Source organism: Atta colombica, unplaced genomic scaffold (genome assembly GCF_001594045.1).
Source record: "Atta colombica isolate Treedump-2 unplaced genomic scaffold, Acol1.0 scaffold29, whole genome shotgun sequence".
Lineage (NCBI taxonomy): Eukaryota > Metazoa > Arthropoda > Insecta > Hymenoptera > Formicidae > Atta > Atta colombica.
Window position 1 is genome coordinate 1,190,167 of NW_017259392.1, and position 8,886 is coordinate 1,199,052.

Genomic DNA, 8,886 nt, shown 5'->3' on the forward strand with positions numbered 1-8,886 from the left:
GTGTGTGTGTGTGTGTGTGTGTGCGCGTGTGTGTGTGTGTGTGTGTGTGTGTCAAATAAGATGTCTTAAGCGGGGAGCACAGATCTTTGCATAATAACAATATATAATGCATAAGGAAATGTATTAATTGTAGTCCTCCTTACTTTACCTTACTTTCCATGAAATAAAGAACTCTGATTGATTTAATTTTTTATGCCTCATTATGCATTATTTTGAAACAATAATACATAAAACTTGATGTCACAAGGAATAATATGAAATTTGTTTGAATATAGCTTCCGGTATGCGTTTTTAAGACATCATTGAGTAAAGTAAGTAGCAAAATTAATAAAGTCGCTATTTTTTCGACTGGTGGCACTAATGTGCTCACCATTATGAAAATAATTGCTCATTAGGTTAAGCATAACTACAATCGGAGAACGTTTTTAAGCAAATGATAGATGTTAAGAAGACTTCGTTTATCTTAAATTTTAATAAAAATACTCTGAGAGTGCATGACACGTATCGTCGTACATACAGATTCGCGTATCGAAGGAAATCCTATCAATTATTGATGTTCCATCGTTTTACGTACGCAACAATTTTGTTCTTATGTTCCATGCAGCGGATCGCGCGTAGCAGATTAACGGATCGCTAATCATTGTTCTGTTAGGCTGGAATCAGACTATGCAATGAAGATTGAGATTAAAGATTAAAGATTGAAATTTCACCAATGAAGACAAAGAAGTTTTGACTCCTTTTGTTCTGATTGGTTAAATTTCAATCTTTCAATTTTCAATCTCATTTTTCAATGCGTAGTCTGATTCCGGCCTTAGATCTGTTTACAAATTTTGAAACGCTTTATTGGAACACTGATTCGTGAAAAACGGGCAATGGAAATAAATTTTACTCCCATCGGCCATTTTTCACTAATCAGCGTTCGGTATCAGAGCGCTGTTGCCCGGGGTGAGGCTTCTTCTTTTTCTTAGATTATTGATTCTCGTCTTCGAAAATAGTAGGAGATCGATACGGCCAGAATACGTCAAATAGGATATAAAATGGTCAAGGCGTAGTAGCATTGACAATATAAGAATGCGCCAAGAACATAAAGCTTATACTATTAGAGAGAGAATGGTCTATCCTAGACCGGTATTCATAATCAAATCTTATATTCAAGACCGTCTTAAGTACGGTCTTAAGAAATTACGAACCGATCAGAAGGCTGCATTAATATCTTAAGGCATTACTTAAGACATCTTGAAATAAGACTCGACTATGAATATCGGCCCTAGAATCTCTAGAACTATCAGAATCTAGCCAGAGAGAAACTTGAGAAAGGACACGACTGCCCAAAACCTGTAACCGCAAAATGCTGTCGCGCACTCTGCCCTCTGACAAAGTAAATGTAAACTATTAGATGTACAACTTTGCTTCCGCCGTTTTTTTCCGAAATTCGAGGCTTTATTGTAAAAAACTGATTATACATTTATGATTCAAAGTATTGTCCATCGCTGGCTACTACTTTCTCTCATCTTTCGGGTAGCGTACGAATCCCGCGTCGAAAAAACTGGTCATCTTTTGAGGCTATCCACGAATCGATCCAATTTTTTATTTCTTCATAAGACCGGAAGTGCTGGTCAGCCAGGCCGTGTGTCATTGATCAAAACAAGTGATAGTCAGAGGAAGCAACGTCTGGAGAATACAGCGGGTGGGGTAGGACTTCCCATTTCAACGTTTCCAAGTATGTCTTGACCACTTTCGCAACATGGGATCGAGCATTGTTATGCAAAATCACTTTATCGTGTTTCTCGTTGTATTGTGGCCGTTTGTCTTTCAATGCTCGGCTCAAACGCATCAATTGCGTTCGATACCGATCGCCTGTGATTGTTTCAGTCGGTTTTAACAGTTCATAATACACTATGCCGAGCTGGTCCCACCAAATACAGAGCATGACCTTGGAGCCGTGAATATTCGGTTTGGCCGTCGATGTGGAAGCATGGCCGGGAACTCCCCATGATTTTCTGCGCTTGGGATTATCGTAATGAACCCATTTTTCGTCCCCAGTCACAATGCGATGCAGAAATCTCTTCCGTCTTTGCCTTTCAAGCAGCTGTTCACAAGCAAACAAACGCATCATCAACATCTCTCGGCTTCAATTCGTACGGCACCCAATTTCCTTGCTTCTGAATCATTCCCATGGCTTTGGCGTTTTTTGGCTTGTTGAGTCACTTTTAATGATCATGCCAATTCTTCTTGATTTTGACACGAGTCTTGCTCAAGTAATGCCTCCAATTCTGCATCTTCGAAAATCTTCTCTCTTCCACCGCTATGCCGGTCTTCGACGTCAAAATCACCATTCTTGAAGCGTTGAAACACTCACGACACGTTCTTCCACTAATAGCAGCCTCATCATAAGTATTTGAGAGCATTCGATGATCTGCCTCAGCCGCAGATTTCTTCATATTGAAGCAAAAAATTAAAACCTCCCGCAAATGACGAATTTGGCTCGTAAACTGACATTTTCAATCGAGAATAACTTTATGATGCAGACACAACTCGACTAATGTTTCTATGGGGTTATGTTGACAGATGCCCAAGTTTATTGTATGACGTCTATGATCTATTTATTTCGACCATCACTTACCGCTAAAGCCATCTATAGGAATAGTTGGAAAAGGCGGAAGCAAAGTTGTACACCTAATATATGATATTTATAATATGTATAATACGTATTTTTGTAAGTTTTACAACATATTGTCTTTATGTATCCACGAATTGTGCGAATTATCAAATCCCAACCATTGCACGTAAACCTCATTCTTGCGCAACATCTTTTCAATGAGATGCACATCGGGATTAGCGACGCTGTATTCGTATTCGTATTCGTAGAATCCTCCAGGAATAGGCTCTCCACGAGAATCTTTCAGAAGATACATCACTGGATTAATTTGCTGCACTTTGATAATTTTAAACGCTTCTGTGCTCCAATTCGGCGTGTAATCTTTATCAAAGACTCTATTGAATTTATTCATGCCTATTGAATCATCCACTTTATATCGCGCGAGTGCGGCAATCTTTACGCGATTATAAACAGTAATTAAGAGCCTGTATACTTATATCGGCGATTGCGGGGGTAATGTCGACGGAATGCATACCAATAGTTCGATGCTTGCGCGCGTTGTAATTTGATACGCGGCAAGCTGTCGATCCATTTGTAATTTCCATTGTGCGTAAATTGTTTCCACATGTTCTTCTTCAATGCATAGTTGAACTGTTCGACGATCGAGGAATCATTACGGAATACGTGGAATAGTTGATGTTGTGCTTCTTAAGAATTTCTGCACATCCGAGTTATAAAATTCCTTTCCTCTGTGTGCAAATTTTTTGGACATCTTCGATCGTCTCGAATTAGAATCAATCTTTGCGATCACCTTCGTCATTTCGTTCCCGCTCTTGGCTTTGAGCGGCTTGGCCCATACATACTTACTCAGCACGTCGGTAATGGTGAGAATATAGTGATAACCTCTGTTGAATCGCATATAAGGACGTATCTCGACCACATCCGTCTGACACAGGTCATCGAATCTGTGTCTTCGTGGAAAATTTCTTCTCGCCGGAGTGTGTAATTCATCAATCAGCAGACATTTCTCAGACATTGCGAATAATTGTTCAGCACGATGCGCTTCTAGAATTATCTTTTCAAATTCGTTTAGCATAACCTGCACATTATTTTGTAAGGCTACAATTTTCCTCTTGATTTCATTCAGACAATCTTTCAAATCTTGAACATTCTGCTGCTGTATCGTTTGCTGCGTCAGCATCATCCATCGGTAGCGCGCGCGCGCCCGCGTGTGTGTGTGTGTGTGTGTGTGTGTGTGTGAGAGAGAGAAGAGGAAATAGGATTATTGAGTATTGGAGACAAGGAAGGTGGTGCAAGAACACATCGGAATGAGGTGCTTATATAGGATGATGTAAGGGATGAGGTTGCTAGAAATATAGACCTATATAACTATTCTATCTCCTTCATTGGAGAGGGAAGAATAAAGTCTAAAAAGTCGGTCTCAGTCGATCGGCACGGGATCTGGTTGATATAGAGAAGTTGGGAGCTGATTTAAGAGAGGAGGAAGAGGGAATCGTTCTTCGAGAGGAGGAGAGGAATAGTTTAGGATTTCCTGGATAGCGGGATCGATGACAGGAGTTGTGTCTAGCGATTATGTTTGATGTCTGAGACTGACGCATATGAAATTTCGAAGTAGCTGTCGTCGGTCAGTTGTGGCGGCACGGCTTGAACGGTTCCATACTCCTGACGGAAGGGGTTGATCCCTGTTTTTTGATTGATGTACGAATGCGCTATACTACCGAAAGGTGAACTATATATATGTTTTCATTAAGCGCGTATATATATATATATATATGTGTGTGTGTGTGTGTGTGTGTGTGTGTGTGTGTGTGTGTGTGTATTTTTACGGGGAAATGTGTGGATAATCGGATGGAATGGCCGACTTGTTTAGCTGCTTGGTCCACAAGATCTCTACAAGATCGGTCGAAATGAACGAGGAGACCCGCTGTCCACGTAAGAGCGTCAGAAGGGTAGTCGCAGTGGCCAGTGCCTGGGTGATCCCAATAATAATTTTGCCCAAAATTTTGATGCACTTGCGTAAAGATACGCGAACTGGCGTGAACTAACACGGGTTTTCACTGACTATACTGACGTGAACAGAGGTAGCCTGATTTCCGTACTGATACTCTGCGCTTCCGCGTGACTTTTATTTATATACCCTGAAAAAAGGGTATAATACCCTTCTAGGATGCAATAGTTAGTTGTAATGTCACGCGAGATTTATGATTTTTATAGCATCCTATGTCCTCGTTGTTAATCTAAAATGCATCGTTAGAGGGATTTCGAGAAGAAAAGAAATGATTTACGTTTTTCTTTAAAGAGGTAAAATTGCTCCAGACGGATAACAAATTTTGTTATTCTCGCGGAAAATGTGACTAGGTAAACAGACGGTTACTGTGCACAACTAGTTTTGCGTGTAGGGCATACAGTTGCAAGTCGGATCTTAGATAATGCTACCTGGGAAGTTATCCCTTGCGTTTTATGATTTTTTAAGCACGACGTGGTGTCTGTTTTTCTTAAGATGAAATTGTTGGTCAGTCTGGGTCGACAAAGCTTGGATTTTTATTGCGTGACTTAGGTGCATTTATAATGTCTTTTACTATCTTGTTGGACTTACATTAAGGTTGTTATTCTTTCTAGATTGATTGATGTTTATGAGTTCTCGCTTATCCGGTCCCTCTTTTCAGTTTTGTCAGACCGTTATCAGAGGATTCCACTCGAGTCTCATAGACGCCAATCATAGTCGCGAAGAAAAGAATCGTGGCGTTTATATGATGGCGTCGGATGATGTGCACAGTTTAACTTAAAAAAACTGGAATACATATCAAAAATTGTACTGTTGCGTGAATTTGAAAATTGCATAGATATACACAACATAGCTGTTGTGGGACAGATTACCAGAACATATATGAACAGATTCGGAGGCATGATGATAACGTCGATGCCTGAAGCATTACAACATTTATATTTACCGAGTCATCAAACGCATATCGACAGCCCGGCGCTTTTGATAAAGAATTGCAACGAATGTCGTCGAGGCTTGTTAAATCGTATGATAAACGCGCTTTCTTTTGAATTACATATTCTCAAATATTAGTTTTGTGGTGCGGGAACGCGATTGGAGAAGCGATTGGTTAGAAGTGATCAAGGAATTAATTTATTTATTGGATGCTGCGTGTCGCGAGCATGACAGCGTATTCGCATAAACGACATGTGGTATACTCACCGAGGAGGCACGGAAAAGCATTACCATGATTCGACTCTCAGAGAGAGAGAGAGAGAGAGAGAGAGAGAGAGAGAGAGAGTCGCAGCAGTTTGGGCAGTTATGAAGATCAAAACAAAGATTGATATTTGAAAACAAGGAAAAAGAAGAGCAAGCGGATATTTTCAAGCGAAATATGGCGTCCTGCCTCTTCTATCGCTGCTTGACATTCTCGAATCATTGGTCGGTGGCGCGGGAGTCGCAGTAAACGATAACAAAGCGGCGTAACGTCAACTGAAAGAACTGGAAGGCCGCGGCATTAATCACGCTTCCCACAAGCGCGGACAAGGTATCGCATGTAGAAAAAAAAAAGTTGATGAAACGTTAAAAATGCCGAGAGGAGTAATTACCGATGTGCAACTGCAAACTTGTAAACCATATGCGCATTTCATATTTTAGAGGCATCTTTATAAGCGTAATACATTATCGATCGAAGGAATACGTTAAAATGAGAGCTGGACATGCTGAGGGTCCCGATACGCGTATGCGAAAAGAGGGAATCGCGTTATGTACTTTGCTAGTTTCGGCAATCTTCGATCGCCGAACGAACTTGTACTTGTATCTGGCAAACAGTGTAATCGATTACAATCGCACGTTTTATCTACGTTACAGTCAAAGCAAAAGCGGGCAGCTTTGTCTCTGTTTCTACAGTTTCTACAAATGCTTAACAAGGAATTTAAAGACCGATATTGCGCTGTTTGAAACATGTTGCTGATGTTTACGTTGATTGGCAAGAGTAGCATCCTCACCATGAGCTACTTTCCAGCGGTAGATTTGGGTAATGGCGATTACGAACTCGTTCTGACGGACTTTGAAATGTACTATATTCTATATATAGCCAATACAAATTCAACAAACAACAAGTTTTACTATGGCAACAAGGAAATTGTCATTCCCGAAGGATCGAACGTGATATAGAGCGATATCTGATGCATGAAATTTTACGTTCTCGTGATGCGAAGGACAAGGAGAATGAAGAGTTCCCGCCCCCTGATTATTCGCGCCAACAACAATATGAGATGAGAAGTGAGATTAAATACGCCTATCGGATAAATATTGCAAAACCTCACAACATTGGCTCGTTGCTGGGATTTTCGTCGAATCGCGTGCTGGAGTCGCGATAGTGGCACGAGTCGGACATGCCGATAAATATCATCAACATGAATATCATATGTATCGAGTGCAATGTGACTGTGAGTGCGTACAACAATAGGTGCGTGCACACGATACACGAATTTTCGCCGAGTGTGCCGCTGGGTATAAGGCCATCAAAAAGGCCTAACACAGATCATTTACCTTCCGATTGTTGTACCGAGCATTACGGATCTGACGATTCGCATGATGACCAAGATGATCAATTGCTTGATTTTCGTGGAGAAGAGATCACAGTTAGGTTATATGGTGGTGCTAACGTGAAATGCTTGTGAACGAACAGACGAAAGATACACCTTTTAGAAAAATTATATCTGAAAAGAAATTCACTGCGCCCAACGTTGCATTCTTAAAGTCGTTAGATTTGATCGTACGAAATGGCTGATATCCTGAAATTACCGGTGAGCCGATCTTTGACGATCGTTAAGATTGAGACTCACACGTACAATCTGTATGTCAACATTACATTTAGGCATAGCGACGAGATACGGATATATATAGCAGCAGGATTTGTACACGTTGTCATGCAACAGTTTTCTCTACCTCGAAGGAAGATTGGTGGTAAAGGAGAAAAACAATCAAATGTCGACGACACTTGGAAATAATTGCGTGGCGTTCATGTTTAATAAAATTTGATATGAACTCAACGGTGTAGACATTGACCGAAATGCAAACATTGGAACCAGTACCATCAACAAATATGTTTAGTGATGTACGACAAACCTTTGATTGCCTTGAGTGCAGGATGGAACTTTAAATACGAAGGAAGGCTACTGTAATTTTTGCGTGCCATTGGGCTTTTTCGAGGATTACAAACGCGTGATCATGCTCGCCACGAATTTTTGGATACGAGCGCGCAACGATTACAATTGCTTAGTGGGAAATCCTATGACGGAGCTTGAGATTGAATTATTCAAAATGCAATGGATGCCTCACGTTGCATTAAATGAGATAAATAAATTATCAATGCTACAAGCGTTGGAAAACGATCGTTATCTGAGCATGAGTTTTCTCTCGTGGGATATGTATGAGTATCTTCTGTTATATTATAGAATACGACTAAGCATTCATGAGCTGTCAAAACGGCGATTCAACTTGAGAAACCGCGATATATTATCTCTGCAGACCAGTCGAAAGAATGTCATGAGATATTAGTGTGTTCGACGATTGTAATTTGAGTAACGTGAAAGTATATTTAAATTCAGAATTTTATCCATACGATGATTTAAATCTGGATTTTGGCAAAAAGAGATACGCCGTCCTTTGATATGTACGCGCGTTTTCATAAAGCATATTGTGGAATCAATTGCTTTGAAATGCTATTCAATGTGCTCGCATTTATCGAGAAAGGGTGATCATTGATTGCTCGACAAAAACGAATCCGTCAAGAGCATCACTGTGGACGTACGCATAGAATTTGACTGCAAGGAGAATGTGCCGCCAATGTTACCGCCTGTTGCCTCATTACATACGATCGAGTACTGTCTGTTGTCCAACGTAGTTAGCAAGATGTGTTATCTAGCATTAATATGTTTTTATTTCCGCTACTCTGATTAGTAGACATTTAAATAAATAAATAAATAAATAAATATATATATATATAAAATATATATAAGAGATGAAATTGAAAATGGATCGATAACGGTTTGATATTTATTAAATATCAGTCTGTGAGCTGTTTATATTAGGTGTACAACTTTGCTTCCGCCGTTTTCCTATAGATGGCTTTAGCGGTAAGTAGTGATCGAAATAAATAGATCATAGACGTCATACAATAAACTTGGGCATCTGTCAACATAACTCCATAGAAACATTAGTCGATTTGTGTCTGCATCATAAAGTTATTCTCGATTGAAAATGTCAGTTTATGAGC